We start from the raw sequence: 20985 nt of genomic DNA, 5'->3' as shown, positions 1-20985 counted from the left end.
TTAGCAAATGTGTGACAAATGGTACCCTCTCTGGCTGTAAGCAGGTGTCCACTGGGGTTCCTGAAGAAATGGTCGTTTCAGCCAACTTAAAATTCTTAATTAGAGATCTAGAAATGAATGCTAATGAAATTTTCATGTGATATTCAACTAGCAACTATTGAAAGCACAATATGGAAGTCCACGGGACTGCCTGCAATGTTACAGTTTATTTCAAGAAAGCCTCTGACCAGATAACATGCTATCCATGGCCACAGAAGGTGGAGGACCTACGGAAGGGTTAAGTCGAAACTGATTCCAAGAAATATTTAAATAAGATATGATAATGAGACAGAAGAGCTGGCCCTGAGAAAATGTTTCCATGGGAACGTCTATTTTTTTCTTCCCCGGGATATTTTAAATTAGAATACACATCCATCAGGGTTGGAAGCCCTCATGAGAAAGACCCCAAATCACTGGTCATTAGCACATCCCCTGTGCCATTCTGCTGGCCATCCAACACCACTCAACACCCATCGTGTGCTGCCTACGACTGTAACCCAAGACTGCCCTCCGCACGTTCTCCAAGGTTTGGGCGCCAGAGAAGATGAAGTCAAGGCTTAGGTTCTGCCTCAAGAAGCATCAGGAACCAGACCTACCTTACTGGCTTCCTCAAAAAACGTCTGTCACGTGACCGGCTCGGAGTACCAAAAACACATGCAATGGAGAACTCAGGGAGCAGCGTCTGCAGCACTAACTGTCATAACAGTTTTGTTGATCGATCAGAAATAACTAGATCGCTTAGCAATGGCTGCGAAAGCCTTTTAGTTGGCAATCCCCTCAACTCTCTGGTCGGGGAATCAGAGCCAGGTTAGCTTCCATATGACCGACCAGAGAAGGAGAGAGGCCTAGGAACGATTTTAACCCAGTGCACTTGGATCGGTTAGCTGTTTCGCGGAGTCACCTTGCCCTCTGTCGAGATGGGCCTGGTAGGAGCTGAAGATTCCCTATGTGGCCTTTGAGGGAAAGGCCACTGTTGGTGTCGCGCTGACATGGGATTAATGGCTTAGTCACCGTGCGAGTGTGGGAGGCAGGAAGCAGATGTGCCCTCTACTTGAAAGCACAATGTGGTTGCTGGAGTGCCCACCACACAGTCGTTGTTGCCAAAGTTGTCACCAGATAAACGGATCTGCACTGAAAAATATACTGAGGACTTCAGCACAAAAAGCATTCAGTGGTATTTCTCTCAGGGTACAAGAAACGGTCCCAAGATAACCGCAAGAAGCCAATCAATTTGACTAGATGAGTATATCCTTCCCTCATATAAGCTTCCTAGACTAGTGGTTCTCAAAGTGTGGTCCCCGGACCAGCAGCATCAGCAACTAGTTGCTTGTTAGACGTGCACATTGTGGACCCCACGGAAGACATCCTGTTTCAGAAATTCCGCAGCAACGCATGTCTCACCAAGCCTTCCAGGCATTTCTAATACATGGTGAAAGTTTCAGAACCCACTGTCCTCAAGACACCCACCGGGGAGCCTGGGGCAATTTCGGGGACATCGATTATTTTCCATTTCTTCTAAGGCACCTGCCTGTTACAGTTTCTCCAATGATCTCTAAACATTCTCTTCAGGCGTTCCTCCCGGTCACCTCCCCGCCCCAATTCTTACCAATCGGATTCTAAATAGACGGCCGACTGCAAGCTCTTTGGCAGCAAGAAGGAACCAAGACCGGCAGCATGATTCCCGTCTTCTATCTGGTAAGACACCTGCTGCTGGTGGCTAAGTACAGTCCACTTGTTTTCTACCAGCCACTCAGCAAGAATTCACTCTGCATCTACGAATTCAGCCTCCCAAGGCTTTGGGGGATATTTACCAAACTTCAAGGCATGTTTTTAAACTCAAGAAATTAGAGTCCCGCTGAAGAGAAGGAAACAATCAGAAGCATTCAAGTCATAGACAGGCTTCTGTTTTACTTTCCCTCCGCAGTGCCCAATACAGTGAAGGGCTAGGGCGGACCTCTGGTACAGACCTGCTCAGTGCCAAACCAGGACGTGTCATATTTATTTTTTTTTTAACATTTATTTATTTTTGAGACAGAGCATAAACAGGGAAGGGTCATAGAGGGAGACACAGAATCTGAAACAGGCTCCGGGCTCCGAGCTGTCAGCACAGAGCCCGACGCGGGGCTCGAACTCACGGACCGCGAGATCATGACCTGAGCAGAAGTCAGACGCTTAACTGACTGAGCCACCCAGGGGCCCCGGACGAGGCATATTTAAAACTTAGTAGCAAGCACCAGACATATGTTGGATTTACTCTACAACCATCCACAGCCACGCATAGGAAAGCTAGAGTAACTAAAAGAAAAAAAGAGATTTCAAGATGCCCGAGGTAAGCTGTTTTTCTTACCCTTTATCATTCATTTGTACAAGACACATGAACCAAATCGGTTTCAAAAAGCTTCATTAATGGAACTAATAAGCACCTACTCAATCTTCATAGGTCAGTGTATTAGTTTCCAGTGGCTGCCTTAATAAATTACAACTTGGGTGACTTGAAAACAGCAGAAATTTAGTCTCTTGCTGTTCTAGTGGTTAGACGTCCAAAATCAAGGTGTCTTAGGGCTGCTTGTCCTCCAGAAGCTCTAGGAGAGGGTCCCTCCTGTGTTTTCTTCCACTTTCAGGGGCTCCCGGCACTCCTTGGCTCATGGCTTTCTCTGCCTCCCTGGTCACACTGCCTCCTCCTGCTTTCTCCTCTGTCTTATGAGGATACTTATCACTGGACCCTCATAGATAATCCATGAGATGATCTCATCTCAAGCCCCAAATTACACCTGCAAAGACTCTTTTTCCAACTAAGGTAACAGTCACAGATTCGGGGAGGTGAGGGTGCAGACCTATCTTTTGGGACCTGTTGTGTGCAAACAGAAATCAGGCAAGTTTAGCTTTCTTGAGGATAGAACTTGCATCAAACCAGGGCTGATATTTGTGTCTGTTGATGGGTTTCTCTTTTCATATGATAAATACATTTCCTTTGGAACTTCAGCTTTGCCAAAGGTTTTTCATTTGCATTCGAAAGATTTTAAGAGGAGAGAAACACTTTCAATAATACTTCAAGAAAAAAGAAAAGACCAAGAGATTAGAGGTGGGGATAAATATAGATCAAGATGTAGGAAGTAAAGCTGAGGGGAAAACAGATACAGTTAAGTAGGAGGTATTTCATTCTTTGCTTCTTTCCTGGCATTTTTAAAAAGTTTTTCATATGTCCAGCAGATAAGAATTGAGTGTGTCCATATTTGTTAAAAGGGATGGTTTAAGACAAACCCAGAGCTCGATTCTGCGGGTTCAAACCCGCATACTAGTTTTGTACCTTTTGACAAGTTACTTGAACTCTCTGGGTGCCTTAATTAATTATTAAATTAATAAAGCACTTAAAATACCGAGCATATAGGGAACAGGTAGTGTTTGCTAAGTAGATAAAACAAATGTGTCAGGTTCTGAGCTAGCTTTTGGGATGAACAAGACAAACGCAAGGTATATATCCTGGTAGAAAAGAGAATCCTTCACAAAATAGATGGACACAATTGAGATGCTGTCGAGCAAATAAACAAGGGTCTGTCGTGGGGTTAAAGGTTATGTCGGATAAGGGGGGGGCCCATTTCAGAAAACGTGGGGCGGGCTCGGCTGTCTAAGAAGGTGACCATTAAGCGTAGCACAAAAAAGGAGCCATGCAGAAAGTTGGGGAAAGCAGTATTATGGACTGAGAGATGTGCTTCCTGATAAGACTAACTGTTTCATACTTTACAAGGATGGGTCAGATAAGAGGGGCACTCATTCTATCGAGTAACTGATTCACTCATTGTTACCATTTGTATGTTTCAAGAGAAACATACAGAGGGTGGAAATAGGCAGGAAATTCTCCTGAACCACAAGGAAAACATCCCACCTGAGGGAAATATTTGGATACGTAGTTCCTAAACTACTATGGCAAGATGATCCTCCAATAATCTTGAAGTGGAGAATCCTTTTTTTCCAAGGCAGCAAAGAGGAAATGAAAATAGTTCCTATTTCACACGACTGTGTTGGGATCAAATGAATTAATACATGTATTCTGAACAGTGTCTGGCATGTAGTGAAAACCCAGTGAGTGTTAAATGATGATAGTTATTATTACTAGTCTCCCCAGGACACCGTAATTCACCACAAAGTAAAAGCAAACAAAATAACTAACAACAATCACATACACACGCAGGAGCAGCTTTGTACTAATTAGCATACGGTTTGGGCAAGTAGTTTTTCCCTGTGGGCTTCGAGTTTTCTCCTGGGTAAAACGAGGACAATGAAGGTAATGAGTCGTTCTCTAGCTGTAGCTTTGTAGAACTCTGTTTCTAAATTCCCCGGTGCTTCTGGCTCTGTTGGGCTTTGCTAATGGTCCAGCTCTTCTGCCTGGCAGGGGAAGAACCATAAAAAGGTTTTCTCCCATTGGTGAAACTCTAGCTCGAAAAACTTACTTTAAATAGTTATTCAAAGGGCATAGGAAGCAGATGGTTGAGTGTGAGTTCCAAGTCAGTGGCTTGGGGAAGAACCCTGGGAAAATTAAGGGAAAATCTGGAGATGTGGATTCTTCTGTCTGATTTAGCACATCGCGAACTTCGGGGAAAACGTCACGGAGGTCAGGGTGAGGCAGCTGACGGTTACCCGAACCATAAGCCGGTGCATTTATGGATGGAGCCCGAAATAGATTTGCATCTTATTTTTTCCCCCATTTCTTTCATTATTTCCCCCCTTTCACTCTCTTTACCCCTGTGAAAAGTAAGGGAGATGATTCGTTTTCAGAAATACCAAATAAAAGCTGGGCTGTCTAGTTAACATATTAGAAATATGGACACACACCTCCCTCCTGGCAGTGGAGTCCCAAACCCTAGACACTTCACCTTCTGGTTCTTCTTCCCCTCTCTGTTTCATGGGCATTTTTTCACAGGCTTTGCAATGAGCACACGCCAAGGTCCCTGCCTCACCTCAGGGAATGTACATTTGTTCCAGTCAGACTACTTTTGGCCTTACGTGGGCATAGGTAACTTCCAGGTGAGGCTGTAACCGCTGTAGTACTCAGCCAATGAGGAATCAGGGGAGTGGCTTGTGCGCTAGGAGCCAATGAGGAATCGGGGGAGTGGCTTGCATGCTAGGAGACAAATCGTCTGCTGTAACTGCCCCAGGATGCCTGTCAATCAGACACCTGCTCTTGCAAGAACGTTGATTAAAGCCTCACTTCACTGTGCTCAGTCTCCGTGTCCCTCCATCGATTGGGTTGATGGGTTTATTTCTCACACCCCTCTCCCACTTTCCTCGCTAGACCATTTGCAACAGCTTCAGCAACAGGCACTACCCTCTGGTTCCTGGTTTTTTTTCTCTAGTGCTTGCTTGCTGCTGTTACTACTAAGGAGCTTACCCTCTGCTTCCTCAGCTGAAAACTGGGATTGCTAGTTTCCTCTTCTGAATGCTCAGGCATATACAAATTAGCAGCAATAAGCAGATGTTTGAAATTACCCGTTTTGTTTTCATGGCCCTCAGACACAGATAGACATCTGTCTAGAGCTACTGATACGACTGCAGAGGGGAGATGTTTCTTGAAGCAGTCAGACCCCACAAGAAGCTGGGTGTGAGCCAGGCAGGGTGGGAGGTTGACCACCTTTGGTCTGGACCAGCAGGCCGTTCTCTCGGGTGACGGGAGGAGGGAGGGGGTGGGGGCAGAAGGGGTGAGAAGCCTTCCTCCAGCCCGTGGCCCTGTGCTGGGACCAGCTGGTTCATCCAGAAGCCTGATTTTCAATCTGATGATTCATGATTCGTGGCTTCCTTGCCAGGGGAATTTTCAGATCGAAAAAAGGAAACTCGGCAGATTTATGGATGTCTTAGCAAACATAAGCAATGCAAAGTTGGTTTCTGAGGTAACACGTGGGTATGAACATCAAATTGATAAAACCTAGAAAGCATAGCCCAGCTTGGATGACCTACAGAGACAGTCCAGCGGGGCTGATCAAAGCTGTTCTTCCCAAGGGTGGTCTGGTGGCACCGGCATCATCGGGAGCCTGCTAGAAATGCTTGTTCTTGGGCCCCACCTGCTGAACCAGAAAGTCCGGGGGTGACACCCACTCATCAGTGGTGTTTTAACCAGCCCTCCGGTGATCCTGATGCACACTTGAGATTGAGGACTTTTGGTTTAAAAGAGTCTAGAATCGGAGCCCCTGGGTGGCTCGGTCAGTTGAGCGTCTGAGTCTTCTTGATTTTGGCTCAGGTCATGATCTCACGGTTTGTGAGATCGAGACCCCTGTCGGGCTCTGTGCTGACAGCGTGGGGCCTGCTTGGCATTCTCTCTCTCCCTCTCTCTCTCTCAAAAAAAAAAAAAAATTAAACAGTAGAAAATAAATAAAAGTCTGGAATCATTCTCTCTGCCATATCCCTGTACTTGCCACCCTCTCGACCTGGAAAATCCTGCCTCACCTTCCGCGGTCACCTGGTCAAGTCCAGGAGGATGCTGCTGGAACCTCGCTTCCTCAGGCTGGGACAGGTGTCCCTGTGGGGCAGTCACAGAGCACACAACACACATGCTCTCATGGCAATGATGAAACCAACTGTCTTTCAGCTGATTCTTGCCTCCCGTGTCCCTGTGGTTTATCTGAGGGCAGCAGCCTTTCCTGAATGTCTGACAAGCTGCCTGGTATGGAGGCAGTGAATGGACGGACATCCGGTGTGGGGGAGAGGGGAGATAGATTTTATTTTTAAAATCTAACAACTTAAAAAACACTGAGAAGATAGTCATCACATAAAATTTTCTGTTGAAAGAAATTCTGGATTTTCCCCTCCTGGGAAGAAGCAGAATGCAATGAACTGACCCTCGGGGTTTGAATTTTGTCACAAAACGATGTGGCTTTCGGCAGTTCAATTTCTCTCTTGTGGACTCAGTGTCTTAATCTATAAAATGGAGAGACTGCATGTCTGCTATAGTTTTGAAAGTGAGAAACAATGTGTAGAAGTACGGGGCACCTAATACTAAAGAAATGGCAAGGGGTAGGGGCGCCTGGGTGGCTCAGTCCGTTAAGCATTCAACTTCGGCTCAGGTCATCATCTCGGGGCTCATGAGTTCGAGCCCCACGCCAGGAATGTGTGCAGCCTGGAGCCTTCTTCGGATTCTGTGTCTCCCTCTCTCTCTCTCTGCCCCTCCCCTGCTTGCACTCTCTCTCAAAAATGAATAAACATTAAAAAAAAATTAAAAAAAGGAAATGGCAACTGGTGTTATCATTCACCAGTGAGACTTCACAGACTATGTAATTGAAAGCAATGTATTTTATCCTTTTTATTTTTTTTTTTCAACGTTTTTTTTTTTTTTTTTTTTTTTTTATTTATTTTTGGGACAGAGAGAGACAGAGCATGAACGGGGGAGGGGCAGAGAGAGAGGGAGACACAGAATCGGAAACAGGCTCCAGGCTCCGAGCCATCGGCCCAGAGCCTGACGCGGGGCTCGAACTCACGGACCGCGAGATCGTGACCTGGCTGAAGTCGGACGCTTAACCGACTGCGCCACCCAGGCGCCCCTATTTTATCCTTTTTAAATTATAAGACTGTAGTTACTCAAAGTCTCCAACTTCTTTTAAAGAAAAAAAAATGCCTTTATGTTTCAAAATAAAAATCTTGCAGTTAAATTCTGAAGGAATGATTATGATAGAAACTGTAACTGAAATCAAAATTACCTGAGTACCTTCGATGGATTAAATTTGCAAGCAAACGCAGACTGGTGCGTGTGTGTGTGTGTGTGTGTGTGTGTGTGTGTGTGTCTTTCTGAGAGAAAGGGAGGGAGAAGGGCAACTTTTTAAAAAAAAATTTAAAAAAAATTTTCGTGTTTATTTTTGAGAGACAGAGTGTGAGTGGGGGAGGGGCAGAGAGAGAAGGAGACACAGAATCCGAAGCGGGCTCCAGGCTCTGAGCTGTCAGCACAGAGCCTGATGTGGGGCTCGAACCCACCGACTATGAGATCATGACCTGAGCTGAAGTTGGACGCTTAACTGACTGAGCCACCCAGGTGCCCTGTGCAGGGCAATTTTAACATAAATTTGCTGCATTTTCTGTAAACCCCTTCTGATACAGCTCTTCTCCCGACATTACACAGTTGCTTTCTCTGTTGAAGACGTCAACCAGGAGGCAGAGAAGGTGAGGACAAAGTGACAGTTCTGTCTTCTCCCGAGGGCTGTTAATAAGCAAGTGACTCTTGCCAGCACACTTGGTCTGTGGAACCCCTTGGTGACCCTGAGAGCTGAGCTGAGAAAAGTAAGGGCCGCGAAGCAATGGCTGAATAAACACTATGGGGAATGGACGGTTGGCACAACCAAAGTTACAAAAGAAAATTATACAGTGCATGCCGAGTGTAGAGTAACGTCCCTAAAAATCCTCTGACTTTCCAGTTCCTGCTGTGCAACCTCGTTGTGCTGGCGCGTGTGACTGGCCAGGGCAAAGGGACTGGAGAGGTTGCATGGCATTCTCTCTCCCAGGAATGCGTCTTTGGGACCGAGTGGCAGCCATCAGTGTGTGGGGACCAGTCTCCCGTACAGTGGGGATGCACACTCGGGCTACGGCTGTGTTGCCTTCTGCGTACCATTTACACACACAGAGATGTAGGGTGAGTTCGTCCACAGAGGCCACTGGGGCTCAGATGAAGACACTGTCCTGCTCGGGGTCCCAGTGGCTTTCCAGGTCCCAGTCAGGGCCCCCCCATCAGCCTGCCCCTTTTCCGGGCTCCCCTGAAATCCCTCGTCGTCATACGTGAGTTCTGCTTTGTGCTTACACTGCCTGCAGCTGCCTTCTAAGCTGACCACCACCTGGGCTGTGGGCAGTGTTGTGTCCACAGCAAATGCAGACCAGCACTTTAACATTCAGAAATCAGACCAATATTAAGGATGTGGGGCTCCTTATCTTTGCACATAACTAAAAGTTAAGTCAGGAAGAAGATCCCTTAAGGCAAAGCTGGTTATTCAAATAATTTCTGTCTAATCGTGTTCAGGAGAGCTAAACCTGAACATGCGTGGTTTTGCCTCTTCTGTTTGCTTATGAGCAAAAGTGGAGTTATTCAGCAGGATACCAGTGGGAAAGCTGTGGAAATCAGCTTTCTGAAGCCTTCTGTTGCCACAATGTAAGGATTAAGATGTCCTCGATGTCGTCACAATTTAAGGATTAAGATACCGTCAAAAGATGTGTGGTCAAAAGATGTCATCAAGTGCCTAGCCCAATCTTCTGGTACTTCTGCAACCCTACATGAAACTACCTCCAAGGGGGAGTTTGGAGAGATGGCTGGGGTGGCAGTAATGCTCTGATTTGGGGACAGAGGGAGCACTTCGGTGTAAGTTTCTGTTCTTTAATTCATTTGATATTATCTTGGAAGAAACAACAGGAGAAATCATAAGAAGCGTTAAATAGAAAGATACTGATATACAGTTAATTTCGACCAAGTGCTGGTCATTTCTGCCAACAGGCTAACTCAAACCACCAAGAACACCGATGATGTGTGCCAGATGAACATAAATCATCAACGGCTATACAACATCGTCTTAAGATTTAGCCTCTTACATCATTATTGTCAATAAAAACCACAATTCAGCTAGGTCTCGACTGTCATACTGTCCCATAGATCAGGGGTTGACTGTGGACCAAATCTGTCCAGCCTCCTTTTGTAAAGCTGGTGAACTGAGAATGGTTTTTACATTTTTCTTTAAAGAGATGCAGGCTAATATCAGAGGAATAACACTTTGTGATACACAGAAAGTATATGGACTTCACCCTTCAGTGTCTATAAAGTAGTTTACTGGAACACGGCAAGGCCCATTTGTTTATGTGTTGTCTGTTGTCGCTTTCCCGCTACAACAGAGCTGAATAGTGTAATCAGGACTGTGTGACGGCAAGACCTAAGATATGTACTCCCCGGCCCTTCCCAGAAAAAGTGTGTGGACCCCTGCCACAGAAACATACTGAGCCTTCTTCGTAACACTCATTCACTCTCCAGCGTTACGCGTTCTGAAGGGCGGAAATCATGTCTGTCTTATTACCGCTATTTACCCAGCACGTGACATATACTTTGCACATACTTGGCATTCAGATATATTCGTCAAATGATTGAACTTCTGGGTGTTTTTCTAGTCAGACACATACAAAGGTATATGATGTACTGACCCTGCATTGGATTGAACGTGTGGGTTTGGTCCCAACGAACGTTGAGACCCTTGAACAACACGGGTTTGAACTGCGCGGGTCTACATATACGCAGATTTTTTTTCAATCGGTACAATATTGTAAATATATTTTCTCTTTCTTATGATTTTGTGGACATTTTCTTTCCTCTAGTTTACTTTATTGTAAGAATACAGTATATAATGCATATGGCATACAAGATATGTGTTCATCAGCTGTTTATGTTATCGGTAAGTTTCTGGGGAGTCAAAAGTATATGTGGATTTTTAAAAAAAAATTTTTTTTTAACGTTTATTTATTTTTCAGACAGAGAGAGACACAGCATGAACGGGGGAGGGGCAGAGAGAGAGGGAGACACAGAATCGGAAGCAGGCTCCGGGCTCCGAGCCGTCAGCCCAGAGCCCGACACGGAGCTCGAACCCGCGGACCGCAAGATGGTGACCTGAGCCGAAGTCGGACGCTTAACCGACTGAGCCACCCAGGCGCCCCTGTATGTGGATTTTTGACTGTGCTGGGGGGACGTTGGTGCCCCGTGTTGTTTTTTGGTCAATTGTTTTATGCATATGGCTTAAAACTGAAGTTGCAAGGAAGCTGTGTGAAGGAAGTCTACACTCAGTGAAGTCAAAACTGTCTGAATTAAAAACTAGTTTCCTAGATTGGTGCTGGTGTCTCTGGCCTGTCTCCCGCCCTCCTGGGCCTCACTTTTCTCATCTGTAAGATGGGGATAACGCCTACCTCTCTAGGCTCCTGTGAGGGTAACAACAGAAGATATACATAACGTACCTAGTTGTGCTGGGCACACGGTGTGCACTAGATAAATGACAGTCCCCATGTGGTGAGAGTTCTGTCAACACCGCACAGAGAGCGCCTGATGGTGGGGCATACCACCGGGGAGGCGAGGGGCACCTTGCCTGGCCTGTGAAGAGCCAGTTCCCGGATCCAAGAAGGCAGGCCAGGGTCGGGAGGTGCCTGGCACATGCAGAGAAGGAAAATGAATCAAGGGTCCAGGCACAGGGAAATGTGAAAAAGACAGAGACTTGCAGGAACAGTGCACCGTGTGGGTCCCCAGTTTGGGAAGTTTTGACTCTTAACTAAAAAGAACAGAGATCTGCTAAAAGGTTTTTTGTTTTTAATTAAAATTTTTTTTAACGTTTACTTATTTTTGAGAGAGAGAGAGAGAGACAGAGCATGAATGGGGGAGAGGCGAGAGAGACGGAGATACAGAATCTGAAGCAGGCTTCAGGCTCTGAGCTGTCAGCACAGAGTCTGACACGGGGCTCGAACCCATGAACTGTGAGATCATGACCTGAGCTGAAGTTGGACGCTTAACTGACTGAGCCACCCAGGTGTCCCTTACTGAAACTTTTTTTAATGTGTATTTATTTTTGAGAGAGACAGAGAGACAGAGCATGAATGGGGGAGAGGTGAGAGAGAGGGAGACACAGAATCTGAAGCAGGCTCCAGGCTCTGAGCCGTCAGCACAGAGCCTGACGCGGGGCTCGAACCCATGAACTGTGAGATCATGACCTGAAAAGAAGTCGGACGCTCAACCGCCTGAGTCACCCAGGCGCCCCTAAAAGTTTTTCGACAGGGAGTGGGAGGCCCAAGGGAGTGTGTAGAAAATTCCCCTCACATTATCATGTCACCAGTGCAGTGTTTCAGCTTCTGGAGACCCCAGATGTGTCTGCCTGTGTCCATCCAGACTGTACTGGCCTCCTGGTCATGACTTTACAACTAGGTGGGCATCTCACGAAGGGCTGTGCTTCCCTAGCAATCCCTGTCTGGGCATCATTTCAAAAGTGCTTTCTGGAAACAACCATCTTCTGGTCCTAGATTCTACATGCAGTTTAGGAAGAAAAATACCAACAAACTTTCAAGCTGAACTAGAGGAACTCGGACTAAAAACACAGTTTTGTGCAGGTGGCTACAGGCTCGGAGAGATTCGAAGCCTGCTGAGTTTTGAGGTCTGTTCCTGACATCTATCCCAGCATGTATAGGACTTGAAAAAAACATACCCACGATGCTAAAAATACTCCACAGTCTCCCCTGTCGGCAGGCTGTCAGAATGTTATATTCCGATTTTTATACTTCCTGCTGATATTTGGACATCTTCACAAGTATAGTGTTTACCATTTTTTTTTTGGTTTTGTTTTGTTTTTCTCTATAAAAGTAGATCGTGGTGCACTCAGGCTTAGGGAGGGCAGCCTCGGAAAAAGATGCTGTGGCCTGTCATTCCGAGTTGCCGCGGGTAAATCATTCATCTGTGGAGTTGATCTCAGGTTTGGGCCCCTCTCGCCATGTAGGGGTGAGTTAGTTCTCTTTGCAGGATTCTCACCATGGCTACACCTCTTCCTGGGCCCGGCCAGGCCCACACGTCCGTTGGGCATAACCAGTGCTGTCATTTGTCACAGGGTCTGAGCTGGAGGGCAGTCACCGGCTTGCCAACCTCGACCAACACGCTGATTATCACCTCATTTTACAGACATGAAGACCGAGATCTCCAGGGTTCCTGTCTCTGAGTGGAAAGTGGAGATGTGACAAAGGTTCAGATCCTTGGACTCACAGAAAGTCTGCGTTCTGACCACACTGGCTGGCACGTTTGTAAACACTCACGTCTCCCCTTGACCCCGCGTTCCAACCTGTAGCTTTCAGGTTAGACGGGTCCCGGGACACAGCCCTCGCCAGTATCCTTAACACCAATCGTTCCCAAAGCGACCAGACCAGGGGCGAGGTGTCCTGGCCACCTGACCAAATCTACCAGAACAACCACAGACTAACTGATCTTTGTTTCTGTTTTCAGAATCCGATCCACACAGTTATTCTAATTAATTAGTGAGAAGTACCGAGACTGCCTATAAACATAGGCAGATTTACGGCCCCGATGACTTTTTTTTTTTTTTTTTACTCTTGGACCCACTTAAAATTCTCAGCGCGTCCCTCATAGTTGGCAATATTTGGGAATGTTGCCTTTTACTGATGAGAAAAGGAGAAACTAGGTTCTGTACGGCACTTACAGAAACTCCGAAGCAAGCAAGCATTCAAGCTCCAGAATGCCTTCTAGGCTGGGTAGCTCACAGACAGCAAGGATCCAGACAAAATGGGACAATGGGGACATATGACTATGGAGCAAACCAAAACGAAGCAGAGGGAAACCACTAGCCACGTATTCGGATTCAGGTTTATGGTGGTGCTTCTTTCCGTCTGTCCTGTGAATAGGTCACAAGCCCACAGGCTAGTCTGCGGTTCATCCCAGCCAGCCTTCCAACTTTCAACCAGAGACGTTCTCTTTATACAGAATATCACGTGTTCACGGCAGCACTATTCTAACTTTTCACTCTCCTCGATCATCTTCTCTCACTAGTACATTTGGAGTGATTCCACGGTCCCAACTTTGCAACCCCCCCTGGGGGCACATCTTGACGAGGGGATACTGCTGGGGTGGTCGGACGCGGTGCGTTGGCTCAGCATCGCAGCACGCTGACCGGGAGTCTGGACAAGCCAAGGAAGGGAAGGGAAACCCCAAGTCACCCCCGTAGCTGGTTACCGTTTTCTATGCCTGCTCCCTTCCAGTGAAACTATCTTTCAGGAATGCCTCAGGCAAAAACTAACGATTGTCACCGGAGTCAAAAAAGAGGATAAACGTGCCCAGCATCTGCGATGACTGCTCAGGTATTTCACGCCCCAGTGGGAAGGTATGGAAAGCAGGATCTCCTTGGAGCAGTTAGTTTGCTTTGACCAGATGTGAATATTAAGAAAAGTGGCCAGCGAGGTCAACAGCTCTTCTAGAAGCCTAACCACAGAGTGAATGCCGAGCACAGAAACGCGCGGGAGGGAGGTTTTTCCTTCCCAGAACAGCAGGTGGAATTTGGGGGGGAAATAACCAGAGAACAAACAGTGAACCAGCCCGTAAACCCTGAAACTGCTCACCTCTGAGCTTGAGCCACCCCGTCAGCTGGTCCCTTTTATGTTTGAATTGTGCGTCCGTCCAGCGCTCCCAGGAAGGGACGGTGTTGTATGTCTGACATTCAACAAACAATATTAATCCTTATCATATGACTTAATTGAAGGCCTGCACAGGAAACTGGAAGACAAGGTTTCCTCTGCCCTCCCTGCCCGGAAGGGGCACTTCTGCTTATTTGGACAACTGTACGGACCTGGGAGGTGGACAGCCACTCGGTTTTTCACCCCTCGCTTCTTTCCGTGTGCCTGTCTCTACAGAGATGCGACTTCTGGCTCCATTTGCTTCTGTCAGCATTGCATACAAATGCCTATTCTTTCCCTCTTCAGATAATAAACTCCTTGTGTGCAAAGATGGTGCCATTTACACACGTGGAACCTTCCCAGGAGCGCCTCGGAGAAGGGACCTCTATCCTATTCATCTTCTAGTACCTAGGAATAACTCAAGAACAAGAACGCCAGAGCGGCCCCGAACTTAGAGTTCACGTGGCAGTGAAAACAGTAATCCCGTGGGGCGCCTGGCTGGCTGGCTTCGCTAGCAGAGCATTCCATTCTTGATCTCAGGGTTGTAAGTTTGAGCCCTGCGCTGGGTGTAGAGATTACTTAAAAAACAAAACCTTAAGGATGCCTGGGTAGCTGGGTTCAGTGTCCGACTCTCGATTTCGGGTCAGGTGAAGATCTCATGGTTTGTGAGATTGAGCCTCAGGTCAGGCTCGATGTTGACCGCGTGGAGCCTGCTGGAGATATTCTCTCTCTCTCTCTCTCTCTCTCTCTGCCCCTCCCCTCTTCTCAAAAATAAATAAACATTGAAAAAAAAATAAAACCTTAAAAACCGCCCAAAACAAACAGTAATCCCAAAATTGTTTGTTCTGAATAGAAGGCAATGTTCACGAAACCAGCCATCAGAGAGTCGGCAGTGCCTCCCGAGTGCTCCTTCTCTTTGCCAACTGTCCCCGTCTTTGTGGCTGCCGGAAATCCCTGGCACCCTACCAGTCAAACAGCAAACATCCCATTGAAAAGTATTTGCCAAACACCCTCGGAGGAGAAGGCACAGGAAGATGTTTAGACACAGCCCTTCCTTACAGGAATTCACAACTGGGCACATGAAGAGACGATACCTAATAAGAAGCAATAAATCCTATACCAGGCACACATCCAGCTGGAGAGCTGGAGGAAAGAAACCTTGGGGGCTGGCTGGCCGGGGAAGCGCTCAGCCCAGAGAGTGGGGACCGAGGGCCCCAGGCTGAGCCAGGCCACGGGGGACTTTGTCGTTGAGGCTGTGTCCCCGGGGGGAGGCCCCATAGAGGCTGACCTCCAAAAAGGAAGGACAGGCCTCAAGATCCAGTGGATCCAGTGTCCCACCTAATCGCCTGATCACGCCCCAGGCTTACAAGGCTGTGTCTGACTGCGTGTGGTTTCCAGACGGAGAGGTGAGAGCCAGAAGCCGGACAGCGCTGTGGGCCCCCTCCCAGCTGGCCCCTCCATCATGCTGTAGGACTGACTCTCACCTCCTTCATCTCCTTCCAAGCCTGAGCCTTGATCGTATCACTCCAAATCATACCTGGTCGACAGTCTGTAAGGTATGACATTTTGTGGCCGCTTTTAGTTCACGCTGCTGGTGTGCTGCACAGAACCCCCCTGGTACACGGCCCCCCGATGACGAGCAGCCGACACTGGTGGGCCTCCCTACCCCCTAGCTGTGCTGGGCCTTGCTCCACGGTGGGGCCACCTCAGTGGGACCGGCGGGCTCCAGAGCTGTCCTGGAATCAGGCTGAAGCAGTCTCCAGCCCAGACCCATCCTTGCTCAGCTCCTGAGAGCACGCCCCCACCACCGTGGGCACAGGAACCCTTGCCTCAAGCTCTGCTTCCAGGGAACAGGGCCTAAGGCTCCAAGCGCAATGACACAGGCGTGCTTATTTGAAGTGGGCAGTCTTGAAACTGAGGCTCACGGTCACGAAGTCACAGTGACAGAAGCAGTCTCACTAGGAGCCAGGGCTCCCTCTTGGCATCGAGCATCACAAATTCCTCTCCCCTTCCTGTGGGGCTGAGGGGGGACCCCAGGCTCAGGGGCCCTTCCCTGATCCCTGGATGACTCTGTGGGGGAAGAGAGCACCAGATCTTCTTACATTCAGCTGGGCAAGGAGCGGGGAGGTGGAGGAGGTTGTTGAGTGCCAGATGGCGCTTGAGAAGGACGTGAGAACCTTCTCGATCAGGGTCATGGACTTGGCTTGAAGCTGTGGGTGAGGGAAAACAGCCCCTGAACATTCCTAGTGAAGTGGGCTTTGTTTGGGGTGTTTCTTTTGAAATATCTGCACCTATTTCATTTACCATTTAACTTCTGGAACAATGACTTAGAGAGAGAGAGAGAGAGAGAGAGAGCGTGTGGTCGCTGGGGGGCACTCTGGCCATCCGTGTGAGTACACGCAGCATTTAGTGACGGCTGTAAGATAAACATTCCCATGGGAACTGTGCACGGGGTCCCCCCTTGCAGGGTAATCATTTCAGGTCCTGGGAGGTGTCTCCCAGGGACTTGCTCTGGCAGTTCCCTTCTGTTCCCTGGAAGCCCTCAAGGCTGTCGCCGAGCAGTGTAGTGTGTCCTTCCCGAAACTCCTGCAGAGGTCTGGCTTGTGGATTTCTCTCCAGTGCGTGTCAAAGGCAAGGTGGACTTTGAGGCTGGGCTGCCACGGGCTTGCCATCGGTGGGCGTCTGCCCTGCCTCGTTTTCCTCCGTGGCTCACCCTGGTCTGGCCATGCTCACAACACATACATGGCAGCAGGCTCCTCTAATGTCCGCATGGAAGGACACTCATAGCCAAGAGAAATGCGCCCCCATCCCTTCTGGGGACTAGGGACTCTGACAGATTCTACAGGCAACCTAAGGCCACTCGGAAGGGAGCCGTGCACGGTGTCTGGGCCCACGGGCAGGCCACAGCCACAGCCACAGCCACAGCCTCAGCCACAGGAATACACCCTATTTCTCTGGTATGCACTTGGTTCCTGTGTCACAGAAGTCACACACTTTATATGACCTTCCCTGTGTCTTGCAAATCCCTGCTCCTAGGGGTATATTCCAATTCTTTACCATCCGATTAGTGTTCACATAGGCAGAACATGCACACACCCGTTGATTCTGTAAGTACAAGGTCTGCTGTCCTCAGCACAATCTCCACTAAAAAACTATCCTCTCTAGGGATGGTGTCAGGGAAAAGCCATTCTATTTATGCTTTATAACTCTATTTTTTAATGTTTATTTATTTCTGAGAGAGAGAGAGAGAGAGAGAGAGAGAGCATGAGTATGGGGGGTGGGCAGAGAGAGGGAGACACAGAATCAAAAGTAGACTCCAGGATCCAAGCTGTCAGCACAAAGCCCAACATGGGGCTCGAACTCATGAACTGTGAGATCATGACCTGAGCCAAAGTTGGATGCTCAACTGACTGAGCCACCCAGGCTCCCCTATAACTCTATTTTTTAATGTTTATTTATTTTTGAGAGAGAGAGAGAGAGAGAGGGAATGAGCTAGGGAGGGGCAGAGAGAGAGAGGGACAGAGGATCTAAAGCAGGCTCCACACTGAAAGCAGATGGCCCGATGTGGGGCTCGAACTCACGAACCGTGAGATCATAACCTCGAACTGAGATCAGGACCTGAGCCGAAGTCAGACACTTAACTGACTGAGCCACCCAGGAGCCCCCTATTTTGATCGGAATAGAGCAATGTCCCTCCGTACTGTGGGTGCCTGATTGAGGCTTTGGGCTAGGACAGATCTGTGCAAACATTCCTGCCCTGAGGTGGGCAGGGAGGGGAGCTGTGGTGGGCAGCCCAGGGCTCCAGCAAAGGCTCCAGACTCAGGTAGGTGCAGGTTTGAGCGTGGTCCTACCATGCACTAGCTGTGTGACCTGTGGCAGTTTTCATGAGTAATTATTCATTTTTCCGATGTAAAATGCAAGTAGGGATATCTATTTTACTGTACGATTGCTGAGTTTCAATAGAACGGTATATACAAATCCCAGCTAAAGGTTTATTAATCCCTGGTGATTCATAATAACGGATATTTGCTGTTTTTATTTTTTTACGTTCATTTATTTTGAGAGAGAGAATGAGCACTAGTGGGGAGGGGCAGAGAGAGAGAGAATCCCAAGCAGGCTCTGTGTGTTGTCAGTGCAGAGCCCAACACGGGACCCAAACCCACAAATCACGAGATAATGACCTGAGCTGAAACTGAATCAGAAGCTTAACCAACTGAGCCACCCAGGTGTCCCTTACTATTTTTGAAATACATAATTTTTGAAATAAGGCTAGTAGTTATTATTCATCCTATATACAGTCAAGTGAATTCCTCTGCACACAGTAATTAATAATTTTTGCTCAATGAAAAAAAGCATATGCTACATTATCTCTTCCTTCTCAAACTTTCACATTCGTTACCCTACTCAACTGTTAAGGATGTCACCCTAATATTTCCCGGCTCTTGGGTTTCCTCTGAATTTTTGCCTTCCAGTTCATGTCCACTGCCACAATCCTGGTTTACAGAGGCATTTAAAATTTTTTTATATTTATTTTTGAGAGAGAGAGAGAGAGAGAGAGAAAGAGACAGAGGTAAATGGGGGAAGGAAAGAGAGAGGGAGACACAGATTCTGAAGCAGGCTCAGGCTCTGAGCTGTCAGCACAGAGCCTGACGCAGGGCTTGAACTCACCAACCGTGAGATCACGACCTGAGCCGAAGTTGGACGCTTAACTGACTGAGCCACCCAGGCGCCCCTAAAACAGAATTTAATATTCTTTAAAAGCAGAGACTATATAGCCAGAGTGCTTGGTGAATCCAGGCTTCACCCTGCCTGGCTGTGACTCTGGGCAAACTTTTAATCAATCCCAGCCTCAATTTCTTCCATTTGTACAATGGGGACAATAGTAGAGCCCCTTCATACAGTTATTGCCAGGATCAAATCAGGCCCTTCATGGAACATGCTAAAAAGGTATCTAGTGTGTGGTAAGTGCTCTAGCTAGCTCTGCCTGGATGTGTGCCTACCAGTCGCTGTTCTATGCAGGGGGGCTAAAGAGCTGAACCAGTGTGAGTTTCTGTGCTCAAGGAACTCACCTGCTGTGCCTGTTCCTTTAAATTCGTTCTCTCTGCTGGTAACAGGTTTTAAGCCCTTAATAGAACAGTTTTGATCACGTCTCTTCTCTAATGAAAAGCCTCTGATGGCTTCCCATTGTCTGCCAGATAAAATGCAGCCCCTTTAAGCCTGGAGCCAATGTCCTCTGCAATGCCACCCCAGTATTTGTACCTTTGAATCTTGCTCTGCTCATTCTGGTGAGACCTGAATTGCTGTTACCCTTTGAATGTCCTCCCCTCCTGCGCTTTCCGGCCCCCACTCCACTCCTGTATTCCCACCACAGACAACGCCCACACTGCTCCTCTCTCCCTCAACCCTTCTCCACATGATGTGCCCTTCTAGCTGCTTGGACTAGATCAGTCGCTCAATGCAATTCCTGCCACCAACCTCCCACCTCCACCCCCCCCCCCGCCCCACTTTCTCCTTTCTTCCTTAATTTGCACTTCATTCATTTATTTCTTGAGAAGGTAATATATTCAGATGGTTCAAAAGTCAAAAGCTCCAACTGAAAATGTTTCGCTGACATCCTATCCCTCAGACACCCAGCTTTCTGCCTCACAGACATCCAATGCCTTCTGGGTCTCATGACTCCTTTTAGAGGATGTTTTATGCATATACATGTTTTTGCACAAATGGGAACATGCTACATACAACATGAGCTTACTGCAGATACTGTTCTCCATCTTGTCCTTTCTCACTTGATAGGACATGGAGGAGAATGGGTCCGTGTCCATTCCAAGGAGATTCCTCCTTCCCCGGATGCCTGTGTTAGACTTCACCGATGGATCGTGGTGGATGGATTCGTGGGTCATAATTTAGTCAGCTGATGGCCACTTAGGATTTTTTCTGTGTTTTTGCCGTTACACGCAATGCTGTAATCTACATTCTTCACTCTACTTATGTAACATGTGTCACTGGTACATCTACATACTCCCAACAGTGGACTCGATGGTCGAAAGACGTGCACACTTGGGACCGTGACAGAGGTCATCACGGCCTCATTCGGAGAAGACTTATCCCATCAACACCGTGTCCGAGCGCCAGAGCCTTCTCACCTTGACCGTGTCATGTGTCATGACGCACGTGAGTCTTGTCCGATCTGACAGGTAACAAATGAGATCCCGGAGAGTTTACTTTGCACGTGAGTCCGTACTTTGAGAATTGCAGAGAATCAACTAGTAACACGTTCGTACCTCTGGTACTTCAGGACAATTTTAGTGAGGTGGGGGTAGTGACCGTCCTTGTCTGATTCCTGAGTAAACGTATTCCTGATTTCTGCTTCTGGTCTTTCCCCTTTAGGCTCAGTGTAAGTCTCAGAGTTAAGAAGTGGCGTCTATGTAGAAGATCTTATCATTTTTCCCTTTAGATCTCTTGTGTTGAACTGTACTAATCAGTTTCATAATGGTAAAACCATCCTTATTTTCCTGGAATAAGCAACACGTGGTCACGGGGCGTTTCCTCCTAATCCTAATTGCTGCAGTGTCATATTAAGGGTTGGCCCATTGCTCTTCAAAAATATCTGTTTGTGGTTTTTGTCCTTTGCTGAGTTTTATAACATCGGATGCTTGTGTTGGTAGGGTTTCCCCGCTCTCCCCGTCAACTCCACACTGTGTTCTGGAACAGTATTAACAGCACTGGGGAATCTGTTCTTAAAAGGTTTGGTAGAATTCCCCTGGGAAACTGTCTAGATCCTGTGCTCTTCACGTTCCT

General features: G+C 47.6%; 1 protein-coding gene across 5 annotated transcripts in view; it reads right to left on the bottom strand.

Moving 5' to 3' along the window:
- The window catches only part of CHRM3 (cholinergic receptor muscarinic 3), a 522291-nt gene that overhangs the window by 23046 nt on the left and 478260 nt on the right, over positions 1-20985 (bottom strand). The gene's annotated exons all lie outside the window — the stretch shown is intronic.

The sequence above is a fragment of the Neofelis nebulosa genome, chromosome 13, assembly GCF_028018385.1.
Source record: "Neofelis nebulosa isolate mNeoNeb1 chromosome 13, mNeoNeb1.pri, whole genome shotgun sequence".
NCBI lineage: Eukaryota > Metazoa > Chordata > Mammalia > Carnivora > Felidae > Neofelis > Neofelis nebulosa.
Note: the sequence above shows the minus strand (reverse complement) of the source record. Positions and strands in the feature narration are given on the sequence as shown.